The 13,458-nt window shown below is 43.2% G+C and overlaps 2 pseudogenes; one reads left to right on the forward strand and one right to left on the reverse strand.

The window, feature by feature from the left end:
• Positions 1-356: 356 nt before the first annotated feature.
• On the reverse strand, positions 357-2,700 carry LOC120883248 (annotated as a pseudogene).
• A 9,264-nt stretch (positions 2,701-11,964) lies between these two features.
• LOC120883344 lies at positions 11,965-12,764 on the forward strand (annotated as a pseudogene).
• The last annotated feature ends 694 nt before the right edge of the window (positions 12,765-13,458 follow it).

Below are 13,458 nucleotides of genomic sequence, written 5' to 3' on the forward strand. Positions count from 1 at the left end.
AGTGATGGGACCGGATGCTGTGATCCTGGTTTTCTGAATGTTGAGCTTTAAGCCAACTTTTTCACTATCCTTTCACTTTCATCAAGAGGCTCTTATTTCTTCTTTACTTTCTGCCATAAGGGTGGTGTCATCTGTGATATTTCTCCTGGCAATCTTGATTCCAGCTTGTGCTTCCTCCAGCCCAGCGTTTCTCATGAAGTACTCTGCATAGAAGTTAAATAAGCAGGGTGACAATATACAGCCTTGACATACTACTTTTCCTATTTGGAACCAGTCTGTTGTTCCATGTCCAGTTTTAACTGTTGCTTCTTGACCTGCATACAGGTTTTTCAAGAGGCATGTCAGGTGGTCTGATATTCCCATCTCTTTCAGAATTTTCTACATCTTAGAGAGCACCTAAGCTTTGTCAGCTGACTTGTGACTAGGTCAAGGTACAGGCAGAAAGGTCAGTGGCATTGATCTGCTTTGGCATCCAGGAATTTATCAGCCTCTCAGGCTGGCCTGGGTAGTGGCATCCAATGATCTGAGGGTAGCAATGGCTGTCTTTAGTCTTAGGAGGACTGAAGGGACACATCTGTCCTGCAGTAGCCATCCACTGCATCATCAACCTCATGTTCAGTGTATTTTTGTAAAAACCTAAACCAGAAATTCTCTCTCTCTTTCTCTTTTTTTTTAAAAGATTTTATTTATTTATTTTTTTAGTTGTAGTGGGTCTTCGTTGCTGTGCACGGGCTTTCTCTAGTTGCAGTGAGCAGGAGCTACTCTTCATTGTGGTGCTTGGGCTTCTCGTGGTAGTCGCTTCTCTGGCTGCAGAGCAGAGGCTCTAGGTGCATGGGTTTCAGTAATTGCAGCACATGGGCTCAGCAGTTGCAACGCATGGGCTTAGTTGCTCCTAGGCTTGCAGGATCTCCCGGGAGCAGGGATCAAAACTTTGTTCCCCATATTGGCGTGAAGATTCATAACCACTGGACCACTAGGGAAGCCCCCAAACCAGAAATTCTTCACCGAGGTTATTGTATTGCTGAAGGCTGATTTTGGTCACCAGGGAATCTCTCTATATATCAGGCTAGAGTCCTTAAATATCCCTCTCAGGAAATATTTCCTATCCTTTTCTTTGGTATTCTCATTTCTGGCAGCAGAGACAAGTGATAGGAAGGAAACGAATGATCCAGGAATGGGATCTTCAGTTCAAGGCAAGTGGGCAGCAGTAGTTTGATCTGTGTGTAGAACATAAGACAAACAGAGTTCCTTCAGACATCTCTTACTCTGTTTCTTGGCTTTCTTTCGCAGAAATTTTTTTTTGAAAATATACGTATCCCTGTGTAAGTCTGTCTGAACCTTCTCCAGAGAAGATCACTATGGCATCTGTGCTCTTCCAAAGGTACTTGGAAGTTCAATATCTCAGTTCATGTCTACAGAAGCATGGACTGCTGTAATGTCATAAGTTTCCAAATAAAACAGTACTTTGTCCAGGATCTGCGTGCCTTACTCAGAGTTAAAAAGGACTTCATGATGTTTCCTCCCGTATGATTTGCCACCTTTTAGCAGCCAGTAAATTGAGACTGTCTTCCAGGCAAGTTGCTGATATCTGGAGCATACTCTACTGGGCACCTTTTAGCTGCTGCAGCAGGGTGGCAGCAGCAGAGAATCTGGGATCCAAGTCTCCTGATTAAAAGCATCCAGTCCTTCTGTCATCAAATGCTTCTTAGTAGCGTTGTCACAAAGGATCCAGAAGTATGCCTGTATATGAAGCAGAAAAAAATAACGTGAATAAATTCACTTCCCTAGACTAGCATTAGTTACTGTATTCCAGTGGAATCATAGCAGGTATACATTGTTTGAGTTTCAGTTGTCAGCACTGTTTCCTGTCTCTTGCATCATCAGTTTTCCCCTGTCTTCTGGATCATTCATAGTATATGCATACCCATACATGCTGTAATATTTCTGTTGTGTTTCTCACTCTACTTTATTGCGAAAGTCCTTGAAAGAGTTGTCCACACTCGCTGTCTCCAGTTCACCTCACCTCTCTTCATAATTTCTATTTCAAAATCTGATAACAGTCTCTCCACGCTGTTATAAAGGGCAGGCCGAAGTTCATCTCTACTGATGCAACTTTGCCATTTGGCTTTAAATCCAAAACTGTATTGTGTGCTGGGAAAAAAAGGCTCCACTTTGAAAAAGGAGTTGTGGAGTGCTTCAAACTAGCAAGACCTTTAGCTTCTGAACACACAGCCCCAAATCCAACTTCTGTTGTGGCCATAAAGAAAGATCTGACTGCACAGGTGTCTCTCTGCCTAGCAACACTTTCTTATTGGTAGTATCCAAAAAAATAAATGTGTACAACCCATTTAACATACAAATTGTCTGCTCAGTTCCTCCTTTGCCATAAAGATAAAGGATTATCTCACTATCTGCTTTGGTCCAGTGATCAAATTTAAAATGGTGTTTTATTTCCTTGTGGTGAAAGATCTCACCGTCGTAATAAACCTACAATTAAGGATATTTCATTGCTCAGATTAGCTGCTTTCCAAACAGTTGCTCAACTACTGCCAACCAGTGAAATCCAAAGAAGCAGCTGGTATAGCCATTGCCATTCTAAGGATGAAGTGCATCTGGACCTTCGTGTGCAGTTTTCCTATCGGTCAGACACTGACCAGAGGAATAGTCATCACAACCAAAGAGAGTCCGAATGCCACACATGGTGCCGTGGACCTACAGGATCTCTAGGCATGTGCCAGCCAGGCTGGCGGGAGCAGGGGCAAGGGTGGTGGGCCGTCTCTATTGTTTGTTTTTCATATAAATGTTATCTGTGTATGTGTATCTGGGCTTCCCAGGTGGCTCAGTGGTAAAGAATCCGCCTACCAGTGTAGGCTACTCGGGTTCGATCCCTGGATCGGGAAGATCCCCTGGAGCAGGAAGTGGCAACCCACTCCAGGATTCTTGCCTGGAAAATCCCATGGACAGGGGAGCCTGGCGGGCTAGTCCATGGGGTCGCAAAGAGTCGGACATGACTGAGTGTGCACACATGCTTGTATCTATATCTACAATTGTTTTTCTTGGATAAATGCTGACAAATTGTGCATAGTTTATCTACCTGGATTTTTCCCTCTCAACGATACATCCTGGCAATTGTTTCTCTGTTGTATATAGAGATTTTCTGAAACATTTTTATTTATTTATTTTTGGCTGTGTCGGGTCTTTGTTGCTGTGCGCACGCTTTCTCTTGTACCAGGTGAGGCCTGCTCTTCACTGTGGTGTGCGGGCCTCTCATCACAGTGGCTTCTCTTGTTGTGGAGCACAGGCTCTGGGGCGCCTAGAGTAGCTGTGGTGCACGGGCTTTGTTGCCCCACAGCATGTGGAATCTTCCCCAGCTGGGGCCGAATGCATGTGCCCTGTACTGGCAGGCAAATTCTTAACCACTGGACCACCAGGGAGTCTTCTTCATACCTTTGTACAGGTACAGAGTTCCCCATTTTATGGATGTTCTGGTACATTTTAAGATGGAATAAGATGGAATAAGGCTCTTAGGAAAGATTCAAAGCAAGGGAAACCTTATGGAAGAGGAGGCCTTTTATTTTGCCAACCCGTGGGACACTCAAGGGACCCATGGCAGCTAAGATGATGGTGCCAACAAAGAGAGGGCTGAACACACTAACACAAGATTGCTTTTGGTCCTACAAAATAAGCCCCTTTGTTCTCTGAGCTAAAGAGGAGCTGGAAGGGTTTGAGGAAAGAAATTGAGTTTTTCCTTTCCTCCTATATTTCCTTATTTTATATACTCTGTTATGCTGTTAGGTTTTAAAGCAGGCCTGGAGTTACCCTGGAGTTCAGCTATCTCTCACAGAGAGACAGCTGGCAGTGTCAGAGAAGTCCTGCTTTCACCTTTGGGAAACCACTTTCCTGATGCTTGGTATTTCTCCTTTGATTCTTGCTGGAATCAGCTCATTGGGCAGAAGAGGTATTCTTTAGAAGTCTCTGAATGGAGTATAAAATGGAAGTCTCTGAATGGAGTATAAAATGGTCCAACTCCAAAGCTCTGTTATACACTAGATCCAAAAATTCACTCTCGTCTATTTCCCGTTGTGCTTTGTGCTCAGCCACATTGTCCAGTAAAGCTTACTAAAGACAGCGTTTGAGTGAGTGCTGCATAATCGTATAGCCAGCGATACACACATACGCAGATCTTCAGGGGGGTTCATGGAACTAAGATCAGGGAAAGTAGGACATAGAAGATGTTTGTTCTTCTGTTGCCCTTTCTGTCAGTCCACTTCCTCACCTGTCCTCATAGAGACGAGTTGCTGATATGATTCATCATAGTCAACCGACCTAGTCACACAGAACGGGGTCACTGTGCTTTGAAAGATTATGCACAAATGCTATATGAGGAAGGTTTTGAAGCAGTCTTGAATGATCACAAAAGTAGGGTTCAACAAAAATAAAAAACACATTCCTTGTTCTTAGAACCATTTAACATCATAAGTGGTCAAACCTCCTGAGGTCAGTATATAAATTTAATGTAATTCCCCAAAAAGATACTAGCAAAAATTTTCCCGGCACTGGATCCTAAATTTCAAATGGAAAAATAAATTAGGAATTTATTAGTATCATTCCTGCTCAGGAGTACCTATGAAAGGGGCTTCCCTGGTGGCTCAGTGGTAAAGAATCTGCCTGTAGTGCCGGAGTCGCAGGAGACGCAGGTTCGATCCCTGGGTCAGGAAGATCCCCTAGAGGAGGGCATGGTAGCCCATTCCAGTATTCTTGCCTGGAGAATCCCATGGAGAAAGGAGCCTGATGGAGCTACTGTCCATAGGGTTGCAAAGAGTCAGACAGAACTGAAGGAACTTAGCATGCACCCACACACACACACTCATACACTTTTAAGTCTTCAAAAGGAAGAGCAATGAGAGGGGGCTGCCTTTACTCCATATTAAAAAATACTGTAAAGACCCTCTAATTCAAACTGTGGTGTTGATGCCTGGCTAGATAGATAAACCAGTGGAAATAGTTCCAAGTACCTATGGAAAGTTAGCATTTGACAAAGGTAGCATCTTATATCATTGAGGAAAGAGATTAACTTAAAAAGTTGAAAATGGTGTCAACATGACTGGAGAGCCATTTGGAAAAATAGATGTACTTGGATTTACATTCCCTTTATACGTATATGTGTGTGTGCTCAGTTGCTCAGTTGTGTCTGATCCTTTGCAACCTCATGGACTGTAGTCCACCAGACTCCTCTGTCCATGGGTTTTCAGGTAATAACACTGGAGTGGGTTGCCATTTCCTACTTCAGGGGTTCTTCCTGACCCAGCATTCGAACCTATGTCTCTTGCATCACCTGTGTTGGCAGGTAGATTCTTTACCACTGAGCCACCTGGGAAGCCCTACATTCCCTTTAATTTTCATTAAAATATATTCCAAATAGATGAGTTATTTCAGTGTAAAAAAATGAAAATATAAGTTTAAGAAAAAAAAATGTCCATCTCTTTATAACCTAGACATGAAAGAAGCTTTTCTATTGTAATTTAAATCCAGCAGATTGATACATTTACATGCTTAGAGTAAGGGCAACTTGTGCCTAGAAACGGACAATTGGGATCATTCCCAGTTGTGGGAATGTTAGTTTTTAATGACAGAAATTAAATGCCTAGGCTGGTGCTGAGTTGTGCAGGCTTGTGCTGACAAGCAGTGATACCTGCCTTCTGCAGGCGAGACTGAGAAATGGTCTGCATTTCCCATCTATCTCCACTGAGAAATATTCTGCTTTGGAGCCAAACAAGATATAAAAGGAATTAAGAGCTAGTTTTCAGCCAAAATTTTCATGGGAAGTAAGTGTTCACCTCGAGTCACTTGTCAGGTTTGGTTCAGCGAGTGAAGTCACTCAGTTGTGTCCGACTCTTTGCAACCGCATGGACTGTATAGTCCATGGAATTCTCCAGGCCAGAATACTGGAGTGGGTAGCCTTTCCCTTTTCCAGGAGATCTTCCCAACCCAGGGATCAAACCTCCTGCATTTTGGGCAGATTCTTTACCAGCTGAGCCACAAGGGAAGCCCAAGAATACAGGATTGGGTAGCCTATCCTTTCTCCAGCAGATCTTCCCAACCAGGAATCGAACCAGGGTCTCCTGCATTGGAGGCGGATTCTTTACAAGCCGAGCCATCAGGGAAACCCCTTTGGTCCAGTGCCAGTGAATGAATTCATAGTAGAGAAATCATGAGCTAGATGTAAAACAAAAGAGCTCAGGGTTAAGCTTAAGTGATGTGCCAGTCTCCTAAGGTGTGTAAAGGAGAGAGAACCCCAGAATATACACCATCTGTTTCATACTTCATTTATTTAAAATTTTATTTTATTTTTTATTATTTGTTCATGAGAACAAATCTCATGATCCATTGGGTCATAGAAAAATCTTTGGATCATAGAAAAAGCAAGGGAATTCCAGAAAAACATCTATTTCTGCTTCATTGACTACACTAAAGCCTTTGACTTTGTGGATCACAACAACTGTGGATAATTCTTAAAGAGATGGGAATACCAGACCACCTTACCTGCCTTCTGAGAAATCTGTATGCAGGTCAGGAAGCAAGAGACTGGTTCAAAATTGGGAAAGGAGTACGTCAAGGCTGTATATTGTCACCCTGCTTATCTAACTTCTATGCAGAGTACATCATGCCAGTTGCCAGACTGGATGGATCTCAAGCTGGGATCAAGATTGCCAGGAGAAATGTCAGTAACCTCAGATATGCAGAGGACACACCCTAATGGCAGAAAGTGAAGAGGAACTAAAGAGCTTCTTGATGAAGGTGAAAGAGGAGAGTGAAAAAGCTGGCTTAAAACTCAACATTCAAAAAACTAAGATCATGGCATCTGATCCCATCACTTCATGACAAATAGATGGGGAAAAAAATGGAATCAGTGAGAGACTTTATTTTTTTGGGCTCTGAAATCACTGTGACTGCAGCCATGAAATTCAAAGATGCTTGCTCTTTGGAAGAAAAGCTATGACAAACCTAGAGAGTGTATTAAAAAACAGAGACATCACTTTGCCAACAAAGGTCTGAGTAGCTATGGTTTTTCCAGTAGTCATGTACAGATGTGACAGTTGGACCATAAAGAAGGCTGAGTGCCAAAGAATTGATGCTTTCGAACTGTGGTGTTGGAGAAGAGTCTTGAGAGTCCCTTGGACATCAGGGAGATCAAACCAGGCAATCCTAAAGGAAATAAAACCTGAGTATTCATTGGAAGGACTAATACCGAAGCTGAAGCTCCAATACTTTGGCCACCTGATGTGAAGAACCAACTCACTGAAAAAGACCCTGATGTTTGGAAAGATTGAGGGCATGAGGAGAAGGGGGCGAACAGACTCAATGGACATGAGTTTGAGCAAACTCTGGGAGATAATAAGGACAAGGAAGCCTGGCGTGCTGTAGTCCATGGGGTGGCAGAGTCAGACATGACTCAGTGACTGAACAGCAACAAATACATGAGAACAAACTTTACTGTGCATTCTGGATCACAAAATTTCCCCAATTCTCCATCCTTTATTTAAGACAAGAGTTACTGAGAGCTTGATGTGAACGAAGAAAATGTTACACACTGAACCTTGATCACATTTCACATGCCTCTTTTCCAGTCTTTATTGAGTTCTGAGAAAAGACAAATATTAAGGAGGAATAAGGAGAAATGAGAAGATTTGAAGAGAAAGTGAAAACGTTGAGAAGTGAGAGAGGCCAAACATACAGATGGACGATAGCCAGATCACACTGAAAAACAGAAATCTGACCCACAAGCTGCTGCTTTGTGAAAACCCCATTACTGTGCAAGTTTGGGCCTTCCCTGGTGGCTCAGCAATAAAGAATCCTCCTGCCAATTCAGGAGACTCAGGTTCGATCCCTGGGTCAGGAAGATCCCCTGGAGAAGGAAATGGCAACTCACTCCAGTATTCTTGCTTGGGTAATTCCATGGACAGAGTAGCTGGTGGGCTACAGTCCATGGGGTTGCAAAGAGTAGGACACGACTTAGCAACTAAACTACCATGAAATTTTAGTTATTAAGACTAGCACCTCTTAAAGGTCCATAAGTGGATTCAGGAATCTCCCTTTCTAGTATAATATGACTGGAGAAGGCAATGGCAACCCACTCCAGTGCTCTTGCCTGGAGAATCCCAGGGACGGGGGAGCCTGGTGGGCTGCAGTCCATGGGGTTGCGAAGAGTCCGACACGACTGAGCAACTTCACTTTCACTTTTCACTTTCATGCATTGGAGAAGGCAATGGCAACCCACTCCAGTGTTCTTGCCTGGAGAATCCCAGGGACGGGGGAGCCTGGTGGGCTGCCGTCTATGGGGTCGCACAGAGTCGGACACGACTGAAGCGACTTAGCAGCAGCAGCAGTACAATATGATAAAGAGTTTTTTGGGCTCCAAAATCACTGCAGTTGGTAACTGCAGCCATGAAATTAAAAGACGCTTACTCCTTGGAAGGAAAGTTACGACCAACATAGACAGCATATTAAAAAGCAGAGACATTACTTTGCCAACAAAGGTCCATCTAGTCAAAGCTATGGTTTTTCCAGTAGTCCTGTATGGATGTGAGAGTTGGACCATAAAGAAAGCTGAGCACTGAAGAATTGATGCTTTTAAACTGTGGTGTTGGAGAAGACTCTTGAGAGTCCCTTGGACTGCAAAGAGATCCAACCAGTCCATCCTAAAGGAGATCAGTCCTGGGTGTTCATTGGAGGGACTGATGTTGAAGCTGAAACTCCAATACTGTGGCCATCTGATGGGGAAAGCTGACTCACTTGAAAAGACCCTGATGCTGGGAAAGACTGAGGGCAGGAGGAGAAGAGGACGACAGAGGATGAGATGGTTGGTTGGCATCACCGACTCAATGGACATGAGTTTGAGTAAGCTCTGGGAGTTGGTGATGGACAGGGAACGCAGTCCATGGGGTCAAAAAGAGTTGGACACGACTAAGTAACTGAACTGAACTGAGGCAGTGGTGTGTTAGTAAATGTTTAACAGGAGATTCTCTGGGAGAGTGGGAGTGACTGGGGCCATGATTTGTAGTGTTTTCTGATTTCCATTGTGTTAATATTTCCACAGGCTGATTTCAGGCTACCAGGAATTTAACATCAGTCTGGCAAGATTCCTGACAGTTTAACAATTGATTTTCTTAAGCTGGTGCTATCTGGCTTTAGCTAACCATTGCTTACAGATAATGAGCTGTTTCCCAACAATTCAGAACCTTAAGCCAACAAAGGTGAAGGAAAATATTTAGGAAAATTAAGGAAACTTGCATACAGATTGAAGTGTGATGGTGTATAGCACCAGTTCCCTAACTTTTCATGTCTGGGGCTGTCTCTTTCACATGGTCATTCGTTTGTTGATAGTCTTCAGTGGAGGCTGTTTTCTGCTGCTGGGAGATTCCTAAAAACTCTCAGGTTGAGGTCTCTGGCAGGAAGAGTCTTCTTGATTCAAGAGGGGCTGATTTCTCTTTACTTAAGAAACAAAGATGGAAGGGTAGAGGCTGCAGGGTTTAACTGCTATGTTACTTATTAATAGTGCCTGTAACGTTCTTTCCATTGCCATCAAGGGCAATCTTTTTTGGATGTCTCTTTCAGAAGATGAAGCCTCAGTTTTAAAGAGTGGATAGGGTTGTTCTGAAGGATATTTTGGAAAAGCTACTCGCATCTGGTTGATACAACTGTGTATTGATTCCACTTACATGAGATATGTAGTCAAATTCATAGGGACAGAGTAGAATGGGGGGTGCTAGGGGCTGGTGGGGGAGGGGGAGGGGAGGAATTGGTTTTTAATTGTTTTTTAAGTTTCAGTTTTTCAAAATGAAAGATATTCTAGAGATGGAAGGTGGTAATGGTTGTACAGTGTCATTGTACTTAATGCCACTGAACTGTCCACTTAAAATGGTTAACATGGTTAATTTTATGTTGAATATACTTTAGCATAATTAAAGAAAATTTCAAAACTGAGTATCACATGAGTCATTTGCAATATTTGGCTGTATTAGCCTATAATAAGGCAGAGTCTATAACTGGGGCAATATTCCTAGGTAGATAAGATGCCCTAGGTTCAGAGTCAGTCCTGTCTATGGGACTGACTTCATTGTTATTAAGACAAAAGGTCAACAAAACAGTTGAGGCCAAGCAAGTACAAGAGTTTCTAAAAGTTTTAACTAGAGTTGAGAATTCTATTTGTCCTTTAGCCTAAGGATTGAAGGTCATCTGGGTGGTGAAATTCGATCCCTGAGTCAGGAAGATCCCCTGGAGAAAGAAATGGTAACACTCCAGTGTTCTTACCTGGAGAATCCTGTGGACAGAGGAGCCTGATGGGCTATAGTCGGTGGGGTTGCAAAGAGTCAGACATGACTGTGTGACTAACACTTTCACTTTCACATATATTGTGAAAGGATTTCTGCCCATTTAGGTAATTAACAACACATCCATTACCTCATATATATATATATAACTTTTTTGTGTGGTAAGAACAATTAAATTCTATTCGCTTAGCAAATTTCAATTACAAAATGTTATCAACTACAATCACTACGATTTACATTAGATTCTCATCTTATTGCTGAAAGTTTGCACCCTGTTACCAGTCTCTTTCCCTGGCAAATACTTTTCTGCTATGTTTCTATGACTTTGACATTTTTTCTTATTTTTTAGAGTCCACATAGAAGTGATACCACGTTGTACTTGTCCCTCTCTGTGTGGGGTTATTTCTGTTTATATACCGTATCTTTATCCATTCCTTTGTTGATAGACACTTAGGTTGTTTCTGCCTCTTGGCTGTTGTGAATAATGCGTCAAGGAACATGAGAGTGCAGATATCTCTTCAATTTTCTGTTTTCATTTCCTTTGAATATATACCCAAAAGTGGCACTGCTGGATCACATGGTGGCTATATTGTTAGTTTTTTAAGGAACCTTCATACTGTTCTCCATAGTGGCTGCACCAATTTATATTCTAGCAACAGTGTGTGTGGTGGGTGGGGGCTTCCCTTTTCTTCATACCCTCTCCAGCATTTATTACTTGCTTTTTGACAGTGGCCATTCTGACCAGTATATCTCATTGTAGTTTTATTTGCATTTCTCTACTAAGTATCAGTGATGAGCATCTTTTCATGTGCCTATTGGCCATCTGTATGTCTTTTCTGCATAAATGCCTACTTAGGTCTTGTATTTCATTTTTTTATTTTTATTTTTGTTGTTGAGTACACTCTATAATTTTAAATGGAGAGGGCCAGGACATGAGAGTTGTGTTCTATTGGTTAGGGTGCACACTTGGCTACTGTAACAAAGGCAAAACAAAACGCAGTAATTTACATACGATACAGTGTTTTTCTCCTTTGCATAAAAGTCTGAGCAGACATTCCAGGGCTGACATGGCAGCTCCAGGGTCAGTACCTAGGGAGCTCCTTGGATATAGTTTTGTCTTCCTCAACACCTGACTTCCTTCTTAGCATTTAAGAGGACAGGTTCACCCCCACCTTATGCCCACTGTCTGGCAAACTGAGAAGAGGAGAAGGGAGAGTGGAAGGCATGTCTCTTCCCTTTAGGGACACAACCCAGAGGTTGCCCACACCCCTTCTGCTTACATCCCCTTGGCCAAAAGTTAGTAAGCTACCCACTCTTGCTGTGATTGTTGTTGCTTGGCTAAGTCGCATTCAACTCTTTGTGGCCTCATGGCCTGTAGCCTGCCAGGCTCCTCTGTCCATGGGATTTCCCAGGGAAGAATACTGGAGTGGGTGCCATTTCCTACTCGAGGGGATCTTCCTCACCTCAGGTGCAAACCTGCGTGTCCTGCATTGGCGGGCAGATTCTTTACTGCTGAGCCACCTTGGAGACCTCTTGCTGTGGTGGAGGTTGGCAAATGTAGTTCTTACCCGAAGGCCATGTGCCCAGCTAAAACCGTGAGAGTTCTTTGACTAAAGAAGCAATAGAGCTCTCGCTCGCTCGCTCTCTTTCTGCCTTGGTTCCGCGTTCCCCACACAAAATGCCCGGTGAAGCCACAGAAACCGTCCCTGCTACAGAGCAGGAGTTGCCACAGGCCCAGGCTGAGACAGGGTCTGGAACAGAATCTGATAGTGATGAATCAGTCCCAGAGCTTGAGGAACAGGATTCTACACAGGCAACCACACAACAAGCTCAGCTGGCAGCAGCAGCTGAAATTGATGAAGAACCAGTCAGTAAAGCAAAACAGAGCCGGAGTGAAAAGAAGGCACGGAAGGCTATGTCCAAGCTGGGTCTTCGACAGGTTACAGGGGTTACTAGAGTCACTATCCGGAAATCTAAGAATATCCTTTTTGTCATCACAAAACCAGATGTGTACAAGAGCCCAGCTTCAGATACCTACATTGTTTTTGGGGAAGCCAAGATTGAGGATTTATCTCAGCAAGCACAGTTAGCAGCTGCTGAGAAATTCAAAGTTCAAGGTAAGCTGTCTCAAACATCCAAGAAAACACACAGACTCCAACTGTACAAGAGGAGAGTGAAGAAGAAGAGGTTGATGAAACAGGTGTGGAAGTTAAGGACGTAGAATTGGTCATGTCACAAGCAAATGTGTCGAGAGCAAAGGCAGTCCGAGCCCTAAAGAACAACAGTAATGATATTGTAAATGCTATTATGGAATTAACAATGTAACCATCTGAAAAGAGGACCTTTTTTTTGGTGTTTCAAAAGAGTAACTGCAGCTGGGTTTGAAATTTGTACTGTTTCTATCATTAATAAAGTTACGGCTTCTTGTTGGATGAAAAAAAAAAAAAGAAGCAATAGAAAGATGGGTATTAGGGGACAACTAGCAGTCTCTGCCACAGTCCACCCCTTCTTCACTCAACAGAGTTATGCATGACTTCTCACCTTCTCACTGGTGTACCAGTATAGGTTCAGTCAAGGAAGTACACTTCCATAAGACTTCTTTAATGAGAGAACACAATAGCACTTTGTGTTTCTAGGAATTAGTGTCAATTCAGAGCTAGAAGTAGTGCCTGAAAATTCTGGGATTTTCCCTTCCCGTAGTACATACTCACCTTCATCGGTGGCTGTAGGTACTGTCAGAGAAAGAGTGATTACACGAGTCTGCCTGAAGTGTTGGTAGACAACTTGGGACAGGTTGGAGGAGCCGTGACAGGTGAGAAGCCAAGCCTGGCTAACTGCCAGATAGGAATTAGAAGAAGGTTCTCATGGATAGCTGAGCGAGAAGCAATTGCTCCAGACAACTCCCACATCTGTGAGTCTGCAGCCAAGTGTCTGGGGGTGGACCTGGGGTTGCTGGTGGTGAGTAGGGCCAGCAGTTGGGAAGAACAAGCTGGATGCAGAGTGGAGGTTGAGGACACGTGGTCTTTTCGGAAACTGCTCCTTACTTTACGGTAATAACCTGGAAGTATTGGCTGCTGCTTCGCTCTTGCTTTCTGAGTATCTTAGAAGGCCCTCTTTTGGTTAACTC

This window comes from Oryx dammah, unplaced genomic scaffold (assembly GCF_014754425.2).
Source record: "Oryx dammah isolate SB20612 unplaced genomic scaffold, SCBI_Odam_1.1 HiC_scaffold_24, whole genome shotgun sequence".
NCBI classification, from domain to species: domain Eukaryota; kingdom Metazoa; phylum Chordata; class Mammalia; order Artiodactyla; family Bovidae; genus Oryx; species Oryx dammah.